This window comes from Pipistrellus kuhlii, unplaced genomic scaffold (genome assembly GCF_014108245.1).
Source record: "Pipistrellus kuhlii isolate mPipKuh1 unplaced genomic scaffold, mPipKuh1.p scaffold_m20_p_1, whole genome shotgun sequence".
Classification (NCBI taxonomy): domain Eukaryota; kingdom Metazoa; phylum Chordata; class Mammalia; order Chiroptera; family Vespertilionidae; genus Pipistrellus; species Pipistrellus kuhlii.
In genome coordinates this window covers 129,429,269-129,455,098 of record NW_023425404.1, presented here as the reverse complement: position 1 = coordinate 129,455,098, position 25,830 = coordinate 129,429,269, and the positions used below count along the sequence as shown (strand labels likewise).

At 40.2% G+C, this 25,830-nt stretch overlaps 1 long non-coding RNA gene across 1 annotated transcript; it reads left to right on the top strand.

Moving 5' to 3' along the window:
* Nucleotides 1-2,425: 2,425 nt before the first annotated feature.
* LOC123652064 lies at nucleotides 2,426-24,534 on the top strand. Its single transcript, XR_006741148.1, has 2 exons — nucleotides 2,426-2,487; nucleotides 24,381-24,534. It is a non-coding gene; the product is annotated as an uncharacterized LOC123652064 (long non-coding RNA).
* Nucleotides 24,535-25,830: the final 1,296 nt, after the last annotated feature.

The following is a 25,830-nucleotide window of genomic DNA, read 5'->3' as shown; positions in this document are numbered from 1 at the left end:
TCGGCCAAAACGTCTGTTTTAAAAAATGAATGGCCCTTGCCATTTTGGCTCAAATCTAGATAGAGCGTTGGCCTGCAAACCAAAGGGTCCTAGGTCTAATTCCTGACAAGGGCATGTACCTTGGTTGCAGGCTGAGCCCTGGTTCAGACCATGGTCAGGGCTTGTTTAGTAGGCAGCCAATCAAAATGTTTCTCTCACATTGATGTTTCTCTCTGTCCTTCCCTCTCTCTTCCACTCTCCCTAAAAATCAATGGAAAAATATTCTCTAGTGAAGATTAACAAACAAACCAAAAAAAGAGAATGAATAAAATCTCTTTTGAGTCTAAATTTTAATTTTTATTCTATTTTCAAAAATTAGAAATATAAAGTAATTAGTCTAAGGTAGTAAAACTATCCATTATGCATGGACTTGTTCTAATCATTTAATGGAATAAAACTCCTAAACTGAGTACAGCAGCTGGTGTTGATTAATTGCCTCTCCAAGGGTAAGCTTAAACTTTATAGTATAAAAAGATAATATTCTGATATAGTTGAACATTTGAAAAGTTAAATTTATATATAAAAATTTGATGTTTCATGTTAAAGAATTGAGGATAAACATATGAAAAAAATGAAAAACTAGAAGCTCATAAAATAAATGCAAGAAATGAACCAAAATCATGCTATTCATTGTTCAGTGAATTATTCAGATATCACAATAACATAATGCTGTTGCTTTATCCCAAAATATTATCTGAAAATATAAATGTCAATAAAATATAAATGTCTCTTCTGTTGGTCAGAAGTGGCAGCCCACCATCGCTGGTCTCCTGAGAGTCCTCTGGGGGTGAAAGCCTACAGCAGTTCCAGAATAACCCTGCATCCAGTTCCAATTGGAGGTCAAAAGTGCTGGCACTTGGCATATTTCTATTACATATCTGCTCCTTTGAGGCCATTGCTCTCATAGCTCATTTAGAAATCCTTCTCCTAACAGTCTCACAGCATCTTTTGTTACCATTTTCTCAGGTAAAAGCAAAACACAGTGTGATTAGGAGTATAAACACATGAGCTATACCCTGGGTTTAAACCCCAGCTTCTCTCTTATTGGGTGTGTGACCTTAGCAAATCACTCAACTTCTCTGGGTCTCAATTTCCCTATCTGTAAAATGAGTGTAATAATAGTACCTATTTTATAAGTCATGATTACCTATACCAAGTAACAGAACTAGCACTATGTAAATGCCAGCTATGGTTAAATAGGGTCTCTCTCACACAATATCATACAAAGGCACTCACACACACGCACACACACACACACACACGCACACTCCCCCCTTAAACCCAACATAAGAATCATTTCTCTCTTTTTTTTTAATATATTTTATTGATTTTTTACAGAGAGGAAGGGAGAGAGGTAGAGAGCTAGAAATGTCGATGAGAGAGAAACATCGACAAGCTGCCTCTTGCACATCCCCCACCGGGGATGTGCCCGCAACCAATGTACATGCCCTTGACCGGAATCGAACCTGCGACTCTTCAGTCTGCAGACCGATGCTCTACCACTGAGCCAAACGGGTTTCGGCCATTTCTGTTTTGTTAACATATGTTTTTATTAATTTTTTTAGAGAAAGGGAGACATCAATGTGAGAAGCATCAATTAGTTGCCTCCTACACACACTCAGGCTGGGGATCAAACCTGAAACCTGGGCATGTGCCCTGACTAGCAACCTTTCACTTGGGATGACACTCAACCAACTGAGATACACTGGCCAGGGCCTAAGAATTGTTTCTAAATAATCCTTGGATGAAATAATGAACCGGTCCTATAATTTTTCCAGAATTTTTTTGGCAACTCAATTATTCTCTGTCCTCAAATGTTACATTTTAGTTATTTAAGAATCCAGTAGCAAGAAATCATCAAAGTTCCCCATTTTATTTAACATAGATTTTTTTTTCTCTATCCCAGCTTGAAACCCTGGAGACCTGGATGGCTTTGCGTGTTGGAGAGTGTGGGAGGGAATGTGGAGGTCGGCTTCTGTTCTCCACCCTACTTCTACCCACTTCTCTCCCTTCTCTTGTGGAAGGACATACCAAACCACCCCAAAGGAATCTTCTCCCCTAGCCTCTTTGACCTCCATCATGCAACATGTCCTGACGGGAAGACCCAGCTCCTCCCCAGGCACAAGTGGTGACTGGACATGTGCTGTTTTAGTCTCAGCCTTTGGAACCTCAGCCCAAACTGTGATTGGAAGTATCCTATCTTGTACTGTGGCACACTTGTTCCTACAACTGCTCACCTCCAAGCCACTCTCCACATTCTCTGAGGTCTTTAAGTGCTCGATCAGTCTTCTACTTCTTGATGCCTCATCCAGTGGAGGGATTTCATTGGTGTGAATTTAAATATACATGTCTGTGGAGCAAAGATGGAAGTAGTGAAAAGATAACTATTTGCCCTAGCTGGTTTGGCTCAATGGATAGAGGGTCGGCCTGCGGATTGAAGGGCCCCAGGTTCAATTCTAATCAAGGTCACAAGGCTTGATCCCTAGTGGGGGCGTGCAAGAGGCAGCCAATCAATGATTCTCTTTCATCATTGATGTTTCTACCTCTCTCTCCCTCTCCCTTCCTCTCTGAAATCAATAATAAAAAATAAATAAAAAACTTAAAAAAGAAAACAATTTAAACAATGCCTGCAGTTCCATGGTCATTTCTCTCAGTGAATTCATAAGCTGGAGTGGGATCTGCTATTTCTTAGGACATATTCTGTTCCTGACACTTTCTCATACTATGAGCATATCACCTTTTTGAGCATGAGACTATTACTTAAAGATAAATGTTTTTCATGCAATAGCCCCTAAATGCAAGGCTGTAGTTCTTGACAAAAAATGGATATTTTCTAAAGATGGAGGGAAAACTGAAAAATAATGTGTTAAAAAGGAGAACAGGAGTGGGGTGAGCAAATCATCCTGGTTTGCTCAAGACAAACCTAGTTTCAGCACTAATATTTTCACATTCTGGGAAGCCCTACAGACCCAGGCAAACTGAAATGGTTGATCATCCCATCAGTAGAATCTAAGTTCTTGAGTGTATGTGAGCATTCTCCAGACCTCCAAGTCTTTTCCTCAATATCACTGCTCCCAGTTCTCCTCCTGCCACTCTCCTTGCCTTTGCCTAGGGTAAGTCAGAGAAAGAAAACAAGTCTTAGTTGAGTCTTGACTTAAACCAAAGGACTAGAGAGCTGGGTTACTAATATTTTGCACAAAGTTGTTTTTTAAGGAAATTTTAGAACCTTTCACTTTGTATTTCTCACTCTTTTATTCGATGAGAAGGAAAAGGAAATGAACCACATATAGCAAAGTGGTCTACCCTTAGCCACACAATAATTATAGGGAATATTTACAGTTTCCTGTTTGTGGCCTGGCTTATGAGCCATCTTGTCTTGGTAAGCTACTTAACTCTATCTGGACCTTAGTTTTATTCTGTTTGTTTTATAATCTTTAACCTTTTGTTAAAGATATCTTCTATTCCTTAGCTAACTCACTGAATGATGGTGAGGATCAAATAAGGAAAATGGGATAATTCATGAGAAAAATCCTACTCAGACCTCTTTTCTCCAACTTTTCAGGCTACTCACACTGCCAGCTCACTATGGCCCATCACTATGCTTACTCTGCTGATTTTCTATACTCAAACGTTAACATTTACTTGTCTGAGATTCCTTAGTGTCAGTTTTATTGTGCATGTCAAAAGAAAACCAAGTAATATAAAAAGAAAGAAAATCCTTGGCTAATGAGAAAAGGTAAATTAGTCTCACTATCCTTCTAGTTCACATCATAAGCTTCTTCTACATTTTTTTCTGGTCCAGAAGAGTGGTGTCTAATGATGGGAACATAATATCAAGTAGAAGGTGGTGGCAAAAAAAATTTGTTGGAAAAACTATTTGAGGTTAGAGAGAATTTTGGGAGAATTTCCTGAGATGACACTGTCATCCATCACTGATTGAACCAACTCCTAGTTAACATCCTGAGGTGATACAAGGAGGGTTCAGAGCTAGAACTCCAACTGATTGATCCTAATAGTCAAGTTCAGAAGATCAGATGAGTTTTTTTCTACATCTAGCAAGTTTATATACTAGCAAGACAGTCTCTAAAACTATGGCCATTTCTAGAGACAAGTATAGTCCAAAAGTAGATAACAATTCTGAAATTAAAAATACAAATCTGAAATTTTCAATTGAAATGCTAAATTGCAGCCAGGTTGGAAAAATTAGTGCATAATATAGGGTGTCCTCCCAAAAATGAATACACACACTTTGAATAATTATAAAGTCAGTGCTTATTAAAATACATTTCATTTTCAAAACTGAACTATCAGCTGTTAAATGTGTATACATTTTGGGGGGATATCCTGTACTTATGTCAATAAGGATTAATTAATGAAAATGACTAAAATGTGGAGAAGAAACCAAGATGGCGACATAGGTAAACATCTGAAATTGCTGCCTCTTAAAAACTACAACTAAAACACCACTTAAAAACTACAACTAAAAGACAAAACAGACATCATCCAGAACCACAGGAAGGCTGGCTGAGTGAAAATTCTACTACTAGAAGGAAAGAGAAAAGCACACTGAGACTCAGAGGAGGTGAGGAAGTAAAGTGCAGAGGTACGGAGGCGCAAGCATGGAAAGGGCTGGCAACTGGGGACATGGTTGTCTTTTTCAGTCAAGAAGGAAGCACAAGCTCCCGGTTGCTCTGAACTCCAGTTCCAGGCCAGACTCTGGGGGCCCAGACTCATATGGGGAGAAATTGGCCTATCTGGCATTGGGTGGAACTTGATGGCAGCTTTCTCTCAGAGGTGCTTGCAGTGATTACTGAGGGACACTGAGACCTGGGGGCCTCTTAAGGCAGGGCTAAGGATCAGCATTAGCTGTTTGCTCCACATGGTTAATTCCCTGAGACCTAGCCCCACCCAGAATATCCAAAAGAAGGCCCAAGGCCCCACAGCCACTTGCATTGTTTCATAGCTGGGCCTCATCTAGACACCTCCAAACCCCAAACAAAGAAGAAGAATCTGCAGATCTCTCCATAGCTCCTGCTGAGTGACCTCAGGCAGAGGCTAAATTAGCACCTCCTTAGAGATCTAAGAGCTAGTGTACCCAGTGATCATAGTGGGACCCTCCAGATTACAACTCCTCAGATCCATAAGGGACACACTCAGGGGGCAGACTTAGTGAGCACCAAAGCCCCACTGAAGCAAATCTTGCCCCATACGGATGTCTCTAGCACAGAAGTTCTCCCAGCGTAGACACAGCTGATTCTCACAGCCAATTGGCCTGGATGTCAATTCCTCCCAGTGACACCAACAACAATCAAGGCTTAACTACAACAAGACTGTGCACACAGCCCACAAAGGAGTGCACCAAGAATATCCACCTCAAGTAAATGGGGAGGCTGAGCCACTGGGCCCTATAGGACATCTAGCACACAAAGCCACTCTACCAACTCAGGGAAGCAGCCAAAATGTGGAGACAAAGAAACAGGTCACAAATGACAGAAATGAAGGAAAGCAAACTACTGGATATAGAGTTCAAAACCACAGTTATAAGGTTTTTTAAGAATTTTCTACAAAAGGCCAATAAATTTAGTAAGACCCTCAAGATATGAAAAAGGACCAACTAGAAATTAAACATACACTGTCTGAAATAAAAAAATAATATACAGAGATCCAACAGCAGACTAGAGCAGTGGTCGACAAACTATGGCTCACAAGCCACATGCAGCTCTTTGGCCCCTTGAATGTGGCTCTTCCACAAAATACCACATGCAGACACACACATACAGTGTAACTGAAACTTCATGGCCCATGAGCAGAAGTTGGTTTTCTCCTCTCAAAAGAAATTTCAATCATTGTACTGTTGATATTTGGCTCTGTTGACTAATGAGTTTGCTGAACAGTGGACTAGAGGATCATAAGAATTAAGTCAAAGATTTGAAATGCAAAGAAGCAAAAAACCAAGTGAAAAGAAAAAAGAATTTAAAAAATGAAAATAGTGTAAGGAGCCCCTGGGACAACTTCAAGCATACCATCAGAATTATGGAATAAAGAATATACAAAAACTCAACTTAGATCAATGTACTCCAAGAGTCAAACCAAAGATCTGGATAATGAGCGGGGGGAAAAAACACCCAACCAGAGAGGCAGAAAGAAAGAAGAATCCAAAAGTGTGAGGATAGTGTAAGGAGCCTCTGGGATGGCTTTAAGTGTACCAACATCTGGATTTTGGGGGTGCCAGAGAAGAGAGAGTGCAGGATATTTAAGGCCTATTGAAAGAAATAATGATAGCAGAAACCGGTTTGGCTCAGTGGTAGAGCATCAGTCTGCGGACTGAGAGGTCCCGGGTTCGATTCCGGTCAAGAGCATGTACCTTGCTTACCGGCACATCCCCAGTAGGGGGTGTGCAAGAGGCAGCTGGTCGATGTTTCTCTCTCATCGACGTTTCTAGCTCTCTATCTTCTCTCCCTTCCTCTCTGTGAAAAATCAATAAAATATATTTTAAAAAAAGAAAAAAAAAGAAATAATGACAGAAAACTTTCCCTACCCAGTGAAAGAAATAGACTTAACAAGTCCAGGAAGTGCACAGAACTCCAAACAAGAGGAATCCAAAGAGGACCACACCAAGACATATCATATTTAAAATGCTAAGGGCAAATGACAAAGAGAGAATCTTGAAAGCAGTAAGAGAAAAACAGTTAGTTACCTACAGGGGAGTACCCATACGACTGTCATCAGATTTCTCAACAGAAACCATGCAGGCCAGACGAGAGTGGCAAGAAATATTCAAAGTGACGAATAGCAAGAACCTACAACCAAGATTACTCTACCCAGCAAAGCTATCATCCAGAATTGAAGATCAGATAAAGAGCTTCACTGAAAGAAAAAGCTAAAGGAATTCATCACCGCCAAACCAGTATTATATGAAATGCTGAAAGGTATTCTTTAAGAAGAGGGGGGAAAAGAAAAACGTAAAGATAAAAATTAGGAACAACAAATACATAGCTATCAACAAATGAATCTAAAAATCAAGTGAATAAAAAATCTGATGAACAGAATAATCTGATGAATAGGATAGAATCAGGGGCATAGAAAGGGAATGGACTGACAATTCTTGGAGGGAAAGGAGTGTGGGGGGTGGGGGAAGAAATTGGACAAAAATTATACACTTGTGAATGAGGACAGTGGAAGTTTGGGAGGTAAGGACAGAGGGTGGGGTGGGAATCAGGTGGAGGGGAGCTATAGGGGGGAAAAGAGGAACAACTGTAATAATCTGAACAATATTTTTTTTAAAAAAAAATGACTAAAATGTGGGTCTACTTGACCTTTGTACACTGATTGGTTATTCCTTGTTTACCTTACAGATCCATTATGAATGGGAAGGACTAGCAGGAAATCAAAGAGAGAGCCAGAGGAGGGAGAAATTGGGGGATAAATTCCACTTCCCTTCCTAGCCAACTTTCTCTTCTTCTCTAGTTTGACTTCATTACTCTATGTAAGGCCACAGCTCCTGTTGAGTGGCCCTTGTGCCATGGCTTCCAGTAAAATAACTTCCTCTACTTGCCTCTCCGGCCTCAGGGTTATAACAGCTAGTCCCAGGGTAGTCACCATTCCTTGTGGATTCTCTTAACTATTCTATATTAGTCTGTTAGGGCTGCCATAATAATATTCCACAAACTGCGTGGCTTAAACAACAGAAATTTATTTTCTCACAATTCTGGAGGCTGGAAGTCCAAGAACAAGATCCAGTAGGGTTTGGTTTCTGGTGAGAGCTCTCCCCTAGAGCTTGAGAAGGCCACTATCTTGCTGTGTGCTCATATGACCTCTTCTTTTGCTTGGATCGGGAGCAAAGGGAATGAGAGTTCTCAGGTGTCTCTAATAAGGACACTAATCCTATAGTATCAAGAACCCACCCTATGATCTCATTTAACCTCAATTCCTTCCTTATAACCCCTATCTCTAAATATACTCACACTGGAGATTAGAGCTTCAACATATGGACTGAGGGAGGAGAGGGTACTGAGGGGGTGTGAGGTGTAAACATTCCATCTATAACTTGCTTCTGTAAATAGTCTCTCCATTAAATGTTCTTTAATTCACACCTTTGAATGTGTTGTCTACTTCCTGCCAGGACATTGACTGATACATGTACAAATGATCATATGGTCAGTTGAGGCAACCTCTGTATTACATAGGGTAAAGCAAAGAAAAAGGACCCTTTATCTGAAATCTATATAATAAAAACCCAGTGGTTGTAATGTCATAATGACCAAAGACTCATCATCAGGAGGTACATTTGGTGGTCCCATGGTATGCCAGGTCTGGGTCTCGTGTGATTTCATGTGCTGGGCCTCTAGTTTTCCTATAATTAAAGTACCTTAATTCTTATTTCTTCTCAGTGTAGACAGTGTAAAAATCAATGCCTTTCAAAACAGTTGCTTTATTTTTCCCAGCTTTTTTATACAGTCTCTTAAAAAAAATCTTAATTATAATATTAAATTTTTAACTACCCTCCAACAGTTTATTTTCACCTCTTAAGGGAATTTTAAAAGATTTTATTTTGATATGATGCCAAAAGAGAACATTACATTAAAATTTTTAGCTAAAATGTGTATGAAGACATCTGACTTTATAGTTTCCAAAACACATCAAAGAAGGGACATTGGAGTTGCTGAAGAAACTAAATAAAAACTCTAGGACCTAAGAAACAAAACAAAAAATCACTATAATAGAAGACTGAAGACTATTAGACAATAAATTTAATGTCAAGGAAAAGCAGCTATAATTCAACTCTACTTAATAATATGTTTTTACTTTTATAAAGCTGTTTGAGGTTAGAAAAAGTTTTTACAAAAACCAAATTCAAAGAAAAAGAGATTGAACTTGTAGTATCAGTCAGAGGATGGAAGGGAAGTGGAATTGGAGGAAGGTGTTCAAAAAGTACAAACTTTCTGCCCTAGCTGGTTTGGCTCAGTGGAGAGTGTTGGCCTGCAGACTAATGGGTCCCAGGTCTGATTCCAGTCAAGGACCTGTGTCTTGGTTGTGGGCACATACCCAGTAGGGAGTATGCAGGAGGCAGCTGATCGATGTTTCTCTCTATCCCTCTCCCTTCCTCTCTGTAAAAAATCAATAAAATATATATATATTTTTAAAAGTATGAGCTTTCAGTTATCTATACTAATAATAGAGGAATATGCAAATTGTCCGGGACAGTAACAGTAATGACTGAACAGCATGCTGCGAGGGGTGACCAGTCCAGCAGGAGGATTAGTGAGGGCTGACCAAACGACTGAACAGTAGGCTGTGTGGGATGACCAGGCCAGCGGGGGTGGGCAGTTGGGGGTGACCTGACTGACAGAGAGGGACAGTTGGGGACAACCAGGATGGTAGGGAGGGGTGCAGTAAGGGGCAACCAGGCCAGCAGGGGGACAGTTGGGAACGACCGAGCTGGCAGGCAGGTGACATTTAGGACCAAGCAGTTCTGGATTGTGAAAGGGATGTCCGATTGCCCCCAAGGGGTCCTGGATTGGAGAGGGTGCAGTCTGGGCTGAGGGGACACCCCATGCATGAATTTCATGCACTGGGCCTCTAGTAAGATAAAAACTATGTAATGTACAATATGATGACTATTGCTAACACTGCTGTAGGATATATAGGGAAGTTAAGAGAATGTTTCTAACAGTTTTCATCACAAGGAGAAAATTTTTCTTTTCACTTTCTCTTTTATTATATGAGTATGTCTGTTAGCTGAACCTATTCTGGTAATCATTTCACAATATACGTAAATAAAGTCATCATGCTATATGCCTTAAATTTAAATAGTGATATGATATATGTCAATTATTTCTCAATAAAACTAGGGGGAGTTATATATATATATGGAACCTTGCTAATTGCTTCTCAAGTGCAATTCTCCTCTTTTCCCTTGGAAATAGAACTATAAATCTGGATTATAACAGAGCATGTAGTCACTAAGCTAGCAGACTGCATTTCCCAGCCTCCTTTGCAGTTAGGTATAAACATGTAACTTAGTTCCGGTAAATAAGTTGTAAGGTAAGTGTGGAACTATAGAAAGTCTTAAATGAGGCAGGAGTGTCCTTCTTTCCTTTCCCTCCTTTCTGTTCACTGGAATGCAGGCAGGATTCCTGGCCCTTGGACCAGCTGTCTTAGACACTGAGCAGCATGCTAGAATGACAGAGCAGCCACATGGAAGCAGCCTGGATCACTGATGACCTGGAGTTCTCAACCAGTCCTGGGCCACCTAGCTCCCGGCTCTGTTCATGTGAGGGAAAATACATTTCTATCCAGCTTAACTTACTGTTCATTGTATGTTTAAGTTATATGAAGCCAATCATAATCCTAAATTAATTATTAATTATTAATTGCAAACTAAGTTATAAATTATATGAGGGCAGACCATGTCTTTCTTTGCTGCCAGATCGTCTCAAGGCCTGGCACACAAAAAACACCTTTTGAATGAATGAATGAGTCATGATGAAAAGATCCTGTATAATAATATAAATGGATCCACTTTTAAAATGGAGCAGGAGCTGCCATCCAGGCTTTGTATGTCTTATGCCTCAAAACTTTGGAATATTAAAACAGGGCAAAATAACCTTTGGACTAGGTCTAAAGCAAGTCTCCATTCCAAAGAACTCGTTGCAAAGACAATAGAAAAACATATTATTACTTCCAGACTACTGGATAATAAACTGAAAATTTAAACATATTGCTCAGAATTAGCATCACTGTTAATTTACCTGCATCAGTAGAAACATCTTCCTTCTATTAATGTAATTGTTCCCTTCCCTTTCTCATAAATATCCTTTGCCTTTGTCTCCTAATCAGATCATTATTTAGGCTTTTGCCTTGATTAGTGCTTCCCAAATAGCTATTCTTTTTTATCTCAGGTAAATTCTTATTGCCTCTCACTTTGAACAGCCTTTCACTTTTAGATTAACAAGCCTCTTTAAAAAAAAAAAAAAAAAAAAGGATTTTTGATTGCATAATGTTTTCAAAAAAGAAGAAGCATAGCATTGTGGATAAATGTCCAGGCTCTGAAACCACTGTTTCCAGGTCCAGTTCCTGCTCTGATACTTACAGCTGTGGATTGGGAAAGTTCACTTATCTCTGTAATAATGTAAACTAGAGAAAATATTAACACCTGCCTTATAGAGCTTTTATGAGAAATAAGTTAATATATCTTAAAAACTTAAAATAATTAGTCATTAGCAAGCACACAACAAATAATAACTAATAGTAAATATGTATATAGTTAATCTTCATTATTACTGGATTCCATATTTCCAATATCACCTGTTCTTTAAAATTCATATGTAACCCTAAAATCAATACCTACAGGCTTCTACAGTTACTCGCAGACAAGCAGAGTGGAAGAAATTTTGAGTCTCCTGATGCACGCATTCTCTGCTGAGTTGAACTAAGTGAAGCTCTGACTTATTGTTTTGACTCTCAAGCCGTAAATGAAGGTCCTTTTTTCAGCTTACTTCACTTTTCACATTTTTGTGCTTTTTGTTGGTTATCTTGCTGTTTAAAATGACCACAAAGCATAATGACTAAGTACTGTCTAGTGTTCCTAAGCACAGCAGGTGTTATGTGCCTTACAGAGAAAATACATGTATTATTAGATTAGCTTTACTAAGACATGAATTATAGTGATATTGGCCCTGAATTCAATAGCAATAAATCAATGATATATTAAAGTGTCTTTAAACAGAAACACATAATGCAAGGTTATGTTTTAATCAGTTGGTGAAAATGTTGTGACCAGAGGCTCATAGGAACCTAACCCTATATTTTCAGTAGTCACTAATTTCAGTGTTTGTAGCAACTTTATCAAACATAAATTACGAGAATTGACACTGGGTATGGGTATGTGTATGTGGGGGAGGGGGGGGGTGTGGATGTGTGAGTGTGTATACACGTACATAAAACAGTAAGAATTTTTTTTCTTAGGATAAATTTATGGCTGCCTTCAATTTATATATTTTATACCATGATTTTAAGAAGAGAATGGGGTAATCCTTTCCATGCTGAAAATTTTTTCTAGATATTCTAGATGTTCATAGAAGACTAATACACAGAAGATGAAATTGCAAAAGCCAAAGTGGATTTTTAGTGTAAATAAAGATCAACAGGTAATTGATCCAGAGGAATGGCTGGTGGACTGAAGTGATAAACAGAAATTTCTGGATAAAAGCGAGGGGTGTGTTTGTGTGTGTGTGTGTGTGTGTGTGTGTGTGTGTGTGTGTGTATTGTTTTAAACTTCTGTCAAGTTACTCAACTAACATAGACTCCTGTGAAGTACATTAATGTTTCTATCTAACACTGTAGTAAATTAGTCAAATGTAGTAAATTAGGATGAGTGGAGGTGATTCTTGAAAAGAGAAGGCAGAGCAGGACTGTGAACTCAGACTTGCTATTATAATTTTAAGTGAAATAAACTCTTAATAAATTCTGCAGCTTATTCCTCAAAAATGAAGAAGGAATGTTGTTGATCACCATCATTAGCTTTGGAATCAGCAGACCCAGGTTTGAATCTCAGCTCCACAATTTCCTAACTTAGGAGTCTCAGACAAGCCACTCAATCTTAATTTCCTTATCAGTAAAACAAGGAACTAATACCTTCCTCAAAATATTGTGTATGTATTTATTAATCCTCACCAGAAGATATTTTCCATTGATTTTTTTTTTGAGAGAGAGAGTGGAAGGGAGGGGAGAGAGAAAGATTGATGTGAGAGAGACACATCAGTTGGTTGCCTCCTGCATGTGCCCCAACCGGGTCCAGGAACGGAGCCTGCAACAGAGGTATGTGCTCTTTGACCAGAATCAAACCAGGCTAATGCTCTATCCACTGAGCCAAACCAGCTAGGGCTCAAAATATTGTCTATGTACTTTAAAAATGTAATCTGTGTAGAGCAAATAACACACTACTAAGCCCACAATACATCCTCAATAAAGTAACAGCCATTATATGTACTCCTTGGCTTCATCCTTCTCTTCAATAAAAGAGAAACTCTTACTAACATGTAAATCAAGATATGGTTATTTCAGCAAATATTTTAATACACTTTGAAAATAATTTAATTTTTTGGTGAACTTCATTTCAATTACAAGAATCATATTAATATTCAATCCTTGGGCCTGAATAATAGAATCATAGGAATGTGGTGAAGAAAATGAAAATAACTTATTTTAAAAGTTTCTAATTATAGACATTTGGACACCAGTTCAGGACACCTTCTTCTAGAGAACTTTGGCTGAGGAGAGCATAATTTCTTCACTGAGGCCAACGGTGGTAGTTGAGTTTAGAAATCTAAAGCAAAATGGATTGACACATTCATTTAATTCATTCATCCCTTCAGTTATCACTTATTGAGCATCTACCATGAGCCAGATCCTGTCCTCTGCGCGGGGGATTTAGCTATGAAAACACACGGACCTGAGCCCTGCCTGTGGTCTTGAGGGAAGGGAAGGAAGAGAAAAGCATAAAACAATTACACCAACGACTGTACAATTATGACAGTGATAACACCCCAGGAAGTGTTGCTCACACCTGGACACATGTGCTCCACTCTCAGCATTGTTGCAAAGAAAGTAGTCCAGGAACTAACAGGTAATTCCATCATAATAAGGAAGGAAATACTTATGCTCTGCAACACTTGCACAAATTCTGTCTCCGCTGTCACTTGCCTCATTGCTTGCAGCGACAAACTTCACATCCCTTAGCCTGAGGCCACCTCAGTCTTTGCTCTGCTTGGTCTCCATTTCCCACCTCCTGGGTTCTTCCCCGCCCCCACTTTCACCCACAGTATCCCAAAATTCTCCTTGAAGGTGGGAGAGTGAAATGAACAAAATAGCACACTCTTTAAGCAGTTGAGAATGGAAAGTCCACAATAGTTCTATGATATAATTTTTTTTATTTCTAAGCAGTTGAGAATGGAAAGTCCACAATAGTTCTATGATATAATTTTTTTTTATTTCTGTACAGAAGGAACGATTTAATGGAAGTGTTCAATCAGAAGGCTTAACCAGTCTGGTGAAATGGAAAAAGATCCAGTTGAGATTGGAAAGAGAAGGGATTAGCCAAGAGAGGAAAAAAAAACAGACACTGTGAATGACAGACAAAGGTGTGTGGTGTGGGAGGAACAAAGAGAAAGCCAACATGGTCAGCACAGAGAAAGGAGAGAGATTTGGGAGATGAGACTGGATAGGCAGGGAGCGGCCAGATCAGACAGGGTTTTTATCCACCGAACAGGAGGCCACTCGGAGCATTTATTTTATATTTATGAATGTAAACATTCTTTATATTTTTCAGATCAAAAGTTATTAGCATTTTTGGTAATGCCATTCTTTTTAATATCCTCACCCAAGGATATTTTTGTCCATTGATTTGTAGAGAGAGTGGAAAGGAGGGAGTAGGAGAGGGAGAGAAATCAGTGCAAGAGAGACACATCCATTGGTTGCCTCCTTCACACACCTGGACCCCAGGAGTTGAACCCAAGACTCATCAGTGTGTGGGCTGATCTCTATCACTGAGCCACACCAGCCAGGATGGTAATATTATTTTTTTAAAGCCAAGATCTATGGTTTGGTAATCTGAACCTCTCTTATCCACTGAAATAACATTTGCCAAAGTCTTTTTTATTTTTGGAATGAGAATGATCTGTATCCATGCATTTTTTAAAATTCGCTTTTCTTTAAGGGGAAAAAAATCACATAGGAAAAATAACATCATATACCGATGCACAAACTTATCCCAGCTAAGAGTGTTCCAAAGAAACATAGCATAATTATAGCTCAAAATATAACTCTCTTTGACTATATTGTGAAACTCAAATTGGGCTTGTGACACAGGTTAGTTTTTAAACATTCAAATACACACATTTTTATCTTCCTCTATGCTCGTAGCAAAGTTTTTTTGTAATTCTCGTAAAAAATCCTGTAACAAAGATTCCTTTTCTCTGTGTTCACAGTGAATGGTTGTGCTCAGCAGGAAAGAAACCAGTCTCTCATACCATTCTTTTCCTAAACACCTGGTTGTTCAGTTTTAACAAGGTGACTGGTTTCCACCATAACTCAGCTATTTTTCCACTTGGCTGGGTCCCCCTGGACCTTAAAGTAAAAAAAAAAAAAAAAAAAAAAAAAAAAAATCTATGTAACATTAGCTTTCCTACTAAACACCTTGTGGGGTTTCCCACCCACACCATGCCTCCAATTCTTGGGTAATTCTGTAGAGAATGCAAATGGGGATTCCTCCCTCTGCTCTTCCTTTTATAATATTGAAATACATTGCTATCGGGTAGTCCAGGAGACAATACTATTCAGATCTTTTCGGTCCCATGTTCTATCTCACCCTGTATTTCTCTGATGTCTAAGCACAGGTAGGACTTTTGCATCTGCTGCTAGCTCCTCCCCTGGTTTATTGTGTATCTGAAGTAACCATAAAGCCAACGGCTTTTCCAAGTTCCTTCGTATGTAAGATTAGAATAATGGTTGCCATTTACCTTTCAGACCAAAGTCCTGTCTAAACATAACTAACAACAAGGATATCATTCCACATTTGCAGTTCCCCTCCTCCACCACCACCACCACCACCCCAACGGCTGCAGAAATGCAGGGGACGAGTGATCTCCATGGCGAACCACTGGGCTACCTATTTTATGGGCAGCAGTGAAGAGTTCACCTCATCCTCAATGAAATCATTCCTACTCTGAGAGCAGATGGGTCATGAACACCAGGTAAATAATTAATGGCTTTAGCCATTCTTAATTAAATGGAGAAACTAGAAGTTGACCACAAAGTCTTCTCCCTCTCTGGCCACAGAGGCAACAGTAGTATATACTTGGAGGTTTGAAAGTAAAGCATTGTCCTTAGACCTGGGTAAAAAGGATCTTTGTCCTGAGCCCCATGCCCTTGAGCGCCCACTCTGGCCCCCTCCAGCCCTCCTCTTCCTGCGTTGCAAGCCGAGGGATGTACCCTCTCAGAGCCGGAGCCTTCCCTTCTGGACCCCTTCCTGATTCTAGGACCACAGGACTCCTGGCTCAATAATCCTCAACCAGTTTCCTTAACGTGAGCAAGAGACAGCTATCTGCTGGGGCGGGGCAGATGGAGCCTGGAAAGGTGAGATGGGTGTCCACACATACTAGCATGAAGCCCCTTGCCCTGGGGGGGCAGAGCCCTGACAGGAGAGAACCGACTCCCTTCGCATCTCCAAGCTCTGGGAGAAAACGCCAGGTTAAAAGAAAGAGCATCTTCTACTACTTAACCTGATTTATAACATATCTATGTAGCTCTATGACGTGGGAGCCTCTCTATAGATGCTTGCCCCAAACCTCACAAATGTGAGGGATGGGCCTTAGAAGAACGCACACAGTTCAGAGAAACCATTGACTAGCCATACATTGGGAAACTTCACATTCTTTTCTAAACATAAATCACGAGGCTTATCATACAAAAGATGTGAGGGAGGGGAGGGGACTAAAGCCGCCCCACTCAGATCAAACAGTAGCTTCAATCTCTTAAGTTGTGCTCTTTGTTCCTAAAGCATGGGGAGCCAGCGAGGACATTCTTCCCCGCCACAAGAATTCCATCTGCACAGCACTGGCTCCCGGGCCGCCAGCTGCTCCTCACTCCCCGGCTGCAAGAATGCAGCTGAGGTTGAAAACTTGTCACCAAGTTGGAACCAATATCCACCTGTCCCTCGTGTCAGTCCTTTCTGTGAAGTCTCCCTGGGATTTAAAATCTAAAGCCATAAAAATGGGATTTGTCTTGACTCTTTCTAGAACAGCTATACACCATGCCTGCATCGTATGACGGCGTCCCTTTAAAATTGGGATATTTAAATAAAATAACAGCTGTGCAGCTCTCTGAACAGTCACTGCACAAATTCTTAGGAATTGTTTCCTAATTCAATTCATTGGGTGTAGATTTTACCTTTCAAGTATTCCTCCCTCCTCAAATAATAATAATAATAATAATAATAATAATAATAATAAGAGGAGTGAGATGTTCCCAGATATAATTTATACAAACAGCATATCAGTAAATTAAGTCCACTTCTCATAAATAAAAAGTATGTATCATTATACAAAAGAAAAAAAAAGTATGTATCATTACATATGTCATAGGCTTTTTTCTTTTGTAGTAGGAAAAATAGTTTTGTATAATATGCTTATTATCATACCATTACTGTAATACCAAATATATTTTGAAAATATATAAATCCCAAATGGATTTTGTTTCAACTTTTTATTGTATTTTAAAACACGTCTCTCTTTTCATCAGATCATTAGTAAGAAGAAATGATTGTGATATATAAAAAAACAAGTTTTAAACTCCTTGCAAGAAAAGTACTTCATAAAGATATTGTACATAGTCTCAAGTCTTGTGTCTAAAATTGAAGAGTGGGTTTACCTAAACTCATCGGGTAAAATTCCTTTGTGATCTGAAGAACGTCACTGAGAAGTGAAGAACCAGTCTGGTTCCAGCTGCAGATCAGCAGGCAATGCGGCTGCACAGAGCCTGGGGCAGGCCATGTGAGGTTCCAGATGGATCAGGGTTAGGGCAGGCATAGTGAGCCACATTTTGGAGGACTTGATTTGTTCCACGCTATCCCTCTTTCCAACAAATGCTGCTGCTGCTGCTGCTGCTGCTGCTGCTTAAAGCAGCTTTGCAAAAACAGTTAAATGTTCAAACCCTTTCAATGGAGAATTCAAGCAGAGAAAGTTGACTTCAATACTTCCCAGCACCACATGGTTCTTATTTAGAAACCAAAGGGGTCATCATTTTAGGTATTGTGGATGCCAGCTGTGTTAGTGTTGAGATCAGACATAACTGGATTCCGGGAAAGATGACCTTTTCACATCTCTTAACATTGCCCAAGCCCAAGCTACGTATAGTAAGGATCATCTACCAGACCATTGGAATAAGGAAAATTCATCAAAAGACAAAAAAAAAACAACAATAAGAGCTAACAGGTAGGCTAACACAAGATAGTCACACATGCAAACAAAGAACCAATATGACACCGAGTAGCAGGGAACAGATACTTAACAGAACACAGTCTGCTCTCCTTTAGAGTAAAATCATTCAAGATGGTATCCAGTGCACAGATTTTGATTGAGGTCTACAGAATGACTACATAGTTATAATTATCCAATTTGGATATGCAATGATCTTTGAAGATCTTTCTAATTTTTAAGAAAGACAACATATATTTCCATATTTAAGGAATTAAAGGTGGGTATATGCCTTGGGAGGGGGGCATACTTATCCTCTTTACATATACTTTTTGTTCTGTTGACACTGAGATCAGAAAGTAATAAAGAATTACATTCATTGATTCCTTGTAGCTTAGCTCTTTCTGCAGCAGTTTATCAATGAAAAAATGGCTAAGGAAGTCACTTTCCATTCTCAACACTTCGATCATAGAAAATGATGCAAATGTCACAGGCTGCGATTTTTCTAACACGCTCGTGTGTTTTTCCTTGTGCATTCCACCGTTTCCCTTGGAGAGGAAGTGGCCACTGGAAGCCAGCAGCTGGGGGTCAGTCCCTTTCAGTCATTCCCCTCGCACACCCCTCAGCTCCTTTTGATTTTCAGTTCCATCACCTTTAACTCCACCACTGTCTTCGCCTGGAATGCCAGCAATTTCTCACAAGTGCCCGGGAGCCAGGAAGAACTTTGTGGTAGCGCTTAGGTTTAACAAAACCTAAACTTGTTCTATCCCTTCCTGAAGCAGAACGGGTAACTCCACCTGGCGAGAAACCACACTGACTTTTAAATGGTACACCGTGCCCACGCACAAGGTGAGCACTCAGTGCCACACACACGTGAAACAGTAATAACCGAAACATGTGCTCACCGTGACCTCCATGTTCAAATAATACTACGGGCTACTAACATTTCATTCCACGTGGACTTTTCTAACGCCTCTACTGCACAGAAAGCTCATTCAAAGTTAAGTCTTAGGAACACTGGAATGTCTTTATTTATAAGATTATTTTCTAGTTTGGATGGTAAGCCAAGTTACACACTTTCAATAATTTTTAATAAATAAACAAACTGATCCCTTCCTATCAAAGTCTTCATTGTAAATCTATTTCTGTATGCAGCAAGAATATTTTATTAACATAGACCATGCCAGGTGTATGTGCTTGTGTAAACTGATATGGACATAGATGTAGCTGCAGATAGCTGCCATTCATTAAATGCTTAATATATTCCAGGCAATGTGCTAACCACTTTGCTCATTCGTTTAACAAATATTTGTTGAACATGTCTGATGAGGCAGGCACTAGGATAGACAGGAACTAAAAAGTCAAACATGACCCTACTCTTCATGAAGCTTATAGTCTAGTAGAGAAGACAAACATTTCATGAAAGCTTTAAAGCAAGGCATTTCATCAGAGGCTCTGCCTCTGCGACCAGCAGCATTGAAGCTGAGATCTGAAGCCAGGCCGGAGATAACAATGGCCTGAACTAAGGTGCACAGGTGGAGAGGAGCTAAGGGAATGCACTCAAGGAATTGATGAGGTAATGCCCTCAGGACTTGAAGATAGATTGAACTGAGAGGGGTGGAGAGTAGGAAAGACATGTAGGAGAGAGAGGAATCAAAGTCTCAACAATTGTCTTATAGGTATAATTGTGTGGTAGTAAGCCAAACCAGAGTAGTCCACTCAGAACACATGTTCTGTCTCAATTACCTTATTTCTCTGTTTGTGTGTATTGGGGGAGGAGGGGCAAGAGGTTAATCCTCATCCCTCACCCAAAGATATTTTTCTATTGATTTTTAGTGAAAGTGGAGAGAGAGGGAAAGACAGAGAGAAATGTCAATGAATGCCCAGGAGGAATCTGCAACTGAGGTATGTATCCTTGACTGGAATAGAACCCACGACCCCACGTTCTATCCAAGCCAAACCAACTAGGGCTTAGTTCTTTATTTGGATGACAGACACTCCTCCGCCCCCTGCAGTGAGGAAGATGTAACACACCTTGCAGTTAACAGGCATGCTCTCTCTTTATTTCATACATAGACAAATCATACTTTATAAAAAAGGATTATTTATACTTTCCTCAGCCTCATCTTACCCTTTGTGAGGGCATGCATAGAAATGAAGACCCATCCTCTAAAGAAGTATGTTTTCCTAACATTTTTCGTTATCATTAAAATTGTCTTATTTTACTTCTCGGGCACTCTGTGTTCTAATGTTAGTTTGAATAATTACCAGAAATCATAGAAATATGCCACTTTGAAAGTCCAATGAACAGACTCTTAAAAACTATTTAGTCCCTCCATAATCATGCTCATAGCACCATAAAGGCTAAAGTTGATAAGAAGCCTTGAAGATTAGCTCTACGTGACCAGAAAGGGATTGGCTGAAGGAAAAGATTGGCAGTGACCCCACAAAGCACTCTTATTAACAGGATAGAGTGTCATTTTATCTGAGCATGGGTAGAAGTCCTACAGATCAGATGAGGAAGTAGATAATATAAAGTAAAAGTGTGACATCTGGCACACTGACAACTCCATTTTCTCTAAAAACAAACAAAAAGTCATTGTTATAATGGCTAGATGATGTCTGCTGTCCATTCTAGTCATGTCATTATAAGAATCACCTTATTTGTAAGAACCCCTCAAAACAGGTGTCCCCACTCCATGTGTATCTTTCCCCATCACTTAAGGCAGTAATTTGAACACTGTTTTGAGGTATTCTTACAAATAAGGTGATTGTGAAGCAGAAAACCTTGAAATTTGGTTCTCTAACCTTCCCAACTTATCCTACCACCATCCTTCCAACTCTTTCCTACCCATCCACCCTCCAGAGATCCCCTCTTTTCGCACCACTGGTCAGAAGGGCCACCTGCCTCCGAGAATGTGCTAGGGCAGAAGTCTCCCTCCTCTGCTTCCAGCCTGATCAAGTGTGAGAGCCTAGGTCACATGTGTCAAACACAAGGCCCGCGGGCCAAATCCGTCCCGCCAGGCCTTGCAATGTGGCCCGCACCGTGCTGTCATCACTGCACTCCTCTGCATTTCCATCACAATGACAGTTTATGACTGTTCAGTAAACCATTCGGCCCGCGATTTAGGCTGGATTTTAGATTTTGGCCCCTTCTCTGATTGAGTTCGACACCCCTAGCCTAGGTTCACCTTCCCACCTAGAATGCCTAGGCCACTGGACAAAACACATGAAATGGGTTTTCAGACACTGGAAAATAGGCAAGTGGCAGTGATCCCTGCCCTGGTTTACCACCTAGAAAGAGTTCCTGGCCGCAGCATAGGGCAGGGGAAGCCAGCAGACCTCAGAGGTCCTCCTGGGTTCCAGAGACAGCGCTGGGAACTCAGGGAAGCAGGCGGCTGGAGGAGGATGCACAGAGCAGAACAGCGGGGCCGGAGGCTTCACTGAGAGCAAGTTCTGGGCCTCTGCAGGGGCTCCCTCTAGAGGGGCTTCCGCTGGGGACTGGACAGCTCCTATCTGTGAGCAGGATGCACACCAGTGCCAGGGAAAGACCCACAGGTAAGAAGAGGAACGATTCTCAGGTCACCCGGGGCTAGAATTAGTTCACAGAGAAACGACAGCATGTCTCAATGCTGCTGGGAATTACCCAATACAGAGGGAACAACTGATGTAGACAAGGAAGGAGGAATCCCTGTGGAGGCAAGAAGGTGAGTTCCAGGGCACAAACAGGGCCCAGGCTGGAGAGAATTGTGTTACTGGCTATAAGAGGTGGGTGGAGATGCTGATGGGTGGGTTGACATGGTGGTGGGGACTCTGTGTAAGTTTTCTTCTGAAGCATGAGCATCAGCTGAGAAGGAGGATAAGGGAAGAGACGCTAAGGATGTGAGGAAAGAAGAGAGTAAAGCTGTAAAAAGTACTAGTGTACCAGGGGAGTTTATATCCTTTGATGAGTAGCCACACTGAGGGTCTATTTGGTAATGAACTTGAAGTGAGGACTTCCAGTGTGGTTGTATTTTTTCCAGCCACTCTCAGCTGCACAAGTGCAAGTGTAGGGTAGGTAGGATGGATTGGATTTCTCCTGGGTCATGGATTTGCTTAGTTCGATAAAGAAACAGAAGGGCAAGCAAATCATCACCATTGACTTGGATTGAATGTAGTCTTTGTTTTTCCCCCCACGAATTACTATTAAGCCAGTTCCTCTCTCCACTGTATTTGTGTGACTGATTCCTTTGAACCTAACGCTGTCCACTCAGTCCATGTGTTTGTATCTCATCACCCCTTATAACAGCTATCCTTCCCACTTTGAATCAGTGAACCCAATCTCTTCTTTCAGCACTACTAGAAATATGGAAGAGGACAAAGTCAAGGGCAGAGTCTATTGGTTCATTTCTAAAGATTTCTTGTCAAAGTAATATTAATCCATTATACAGGGTAAATATATTTAATTATCTTTAAATTTAATACTCTATCATGATCATTAGATCATTAGTGATGAGTCTCTCTCCCTCTCTCTCTCTCTCTGCAATGACATCAAGATAGTTTATTAAATGTCCTTGCTAAAAGCAAGATACTCTATACTGTGTCTACAGAGTTTCCCAATTTATTCAGTCTAATTCAAAAAGTTTTTTTAATTATCAAGTTAGTTTGATATAATTTGTTAAACTCATATTGTTATTAACAATGTTTTGGATTTTTTTCTAAGTGCTTTAAATCAAGATAGCATTCTTTTGGACAGGCCAGTTATATTCTCTAAGATGGGAGACAGTGGAATTATGATAGTTGATGGCCAAAATATCTGACTCTGGGCCAACCAAGCACCTCTTACCTCCATGCTGGTTTGAATTTAGTACAAGACTCACTCAAGTTACCCAAGTGGCAGGCGTCTAGGTATAAGCAACACTAAAAGTTGCTTACCCAGTTCTTCTCATCTTCCTTATTAACTAGATTCCCTGAACAGCAATATGCTAAGCTAGGAAAAGAAGAAAAAAGAAAGGGAGGAAGAAAAATAGGAAGGAAGAAAGGAAGGCATTATTTCCTACTCTTTTTTGCTGCCAGGAGCCCATGTTACTATTCAAGCCAATGAGACAAAGCAGAAGCTCTGAATTTCTAGTACTTAAATAGAAAAAACACTTCTTTTCATGATTTCCTTCTTCTGCCACGGAATGGATATGATGCTGGAGGCCATGAGAGGCAATCAGAAGGATGAAAGCTATGTGTTAAGGCTGGTGATGAGGAAAACCCCAGGAGCCTGGTATGCCATGCTGTATATTGCCGCTCCGTCCCTGACACGCCTGCCTGAAAGCTTCTTGTTCTGTAAAAACTACAAACCCCCTTTGGGCTAAGTCCCCTTTGGGCAGAACTCCTGTTCCATGCAGCAGCACTTATACATATCTCCGTGGATAGAATCTGGAGAGCTTCCAGTCACCAGAAACTAGCGGCTCTCTCCATCTCTCCCCCTCTCCCAATTGATACATGGTCTGCTTCCCATCGTATATTTTTTTTCTGAACATTTATTTATTTTATTTTCTCTCATTACTTTCTTCCTTATGTGATCATTATATCTGTTCTCTAAGCCAAACCTTCTACTCACTAGTAATTTTTGCTATCTTGTAACTTTAGTTTACCCATAATCCACCATGGCCTGTTCCACATATCTTGATATCATAACTTTTAACTTTGAGTTTCCATGAAAATTTTGTCATTTTTAGTCATTCTGTGTTCTGGAAAGGAGTATGACTGTCCCATTTTGTTTGAGTCACGGGAAAACCTGTTGATTGGCTACCCCTGGCTCTGTGTCCACCGCTAACCCAGGTAGTTATGGATGGAGGGGCAGATGGGTTTAGGGATAGGTAGGAGTGCTGACTCTCTAAGGCCCTTCTTGACAGGATGATAGAAAGTCAGGTCTGGCAGAAGGACATGGCAAGCATCAGGAGAACCTTAGGTCTGATACATTGTGCCAACAGAAATCATGGCCACCTTTGAGAACCAAACCTAGTCAAAGACTCATTTTAAATTATTCACATTTCATAAAATATAACCTTATCAACTATTTAAGCTGGGAAATCCCAGGACTCCAGTCTTAATCCCAGTTTTTCTATTAACACACTATGTGAAAGTTTGAAGATCTCATTGTACCTTACTTTCTTCATCCGTAAAAATAAGGAACTCATATCTATTACCTCTTGAGGTTGATAGAGGAACAATAAAATTGATTTGCAAAGTGTTTTATGGCCATAAAGTACTATGCTAAATATGGCCTGTGTTTAAATAACCTGATTTGTAATAAAGAGAGCTATTTGGCTCAGAGGATGGAACTGTGGACTGAGAGCTATTTGGCTCAGAGTCGGTCTGTGGACTGAGAGGTCACAGGTTCGATTCCGGTAAAGGGCATGTACCTTGGTTGGGGACGCATCTCCACTGGGGGGTGTACAGGCGGCAGCTGGTTGATGTTTCTCTCTCATCGATGTTTCTGGCTTTCTATCCCTCTCCCTTCCTCTCTGTAGAAAATCAATAAAATATATATGTTTTTTAAAAAAAGAAAAGAAAATGTGCTTTTCTCAACAGGGGTCTATGAGATAGCCCTCAGACCATGAATATTTATCTATAGACATACAACTGTGGAAATTTTTTACATTCTTTGGGTTCAGCAAAAGAAAGAAAATCTGGGTTGATTAAGCAGTGTTGGGGGATAGAGAGGGGTTAATACAGTTTCCCTATCAACTGTCTAGGATCACCTAAAAGCTTCCACCAATTAATCACCATGTAGAACTCTGTGAGTCAGATCTCAGAGTTCTCTCACTGGAAGAGTGAAGGGAAACCTTCAGGCCATTGGAACTCAGCCAAAGTGGTTGATATAATGGAAAGGTGAGGAGGAGCTGGGCTAGGCACTGACTTTCTCCCATCTTTTGGTCACGCCTGAGAATATCACTGCACTCAGAATATCAGAATTCCATTGATAAGCATAACTCTGTTTTGTTCCTTATGTCTCTCCCTCAACACCCATACCCAGCAACAGCTCCCTCAGTCATAATCCCCCTCCTTCAGAAATTTTAGTAGCTGCCAGTACCCCAAAATCCAAATACAGAAAGTAAGAAGTCACTATAGCAATTGCCATATGCTAATGCAATGTTCTGCTTACTTGCTCTTGACCCAAACTTCCCCTTTTCCCCACACAATGAGCTCATTGAGAGAATGGTGTCTTTGTTACCCATTCTTAAATCCTCAACATCTAGAAGAGTATTGGGAAGGTGGTTGGCACTCAAATGAATCTTGAATGAATTAACTAAATTGACAAGCCTACCTTGGATCCATGCAATCACAAAGTCTAGCCTCAGAATCCCACACACACTATTCTGGCCATGTAGTTCCCAAACACAGCATGTTTACTGCATGCTTGGGATTGGCTGCTTTGCCCAATTCAAACATTATTTCTGATACTTAGAACATTGCTACTTTCACAGCCAGAACTGTGCTCTGTACTGTATGAATTAGAACTTTTAGGACAAGAAAGAAAACAATACTAAGAAGACTTTTATTTCCTGAACTTTACCACTTTTAAGACAAGAAAGAAAAAATACTAAGAAGACTTAGTATTTCCTGAACGCCCAATAGCATGTGTTACTAGTGCCTTTGGCACAGGAGTAACAACACACCTATTCCTAAGGGTACCAATGCAGTAGCTGAGTTCTGTTTTGTCTTTTTATCTACAGGCATCAATTTGTGTTTTCTCTGGTTCTCTCATGAACTCCCTAAGATTTTACAATTTAAACTGTGTTTTCTGTTCTTTTCTAATTCTCCAAAGTACTCATGGAGTGCTTGG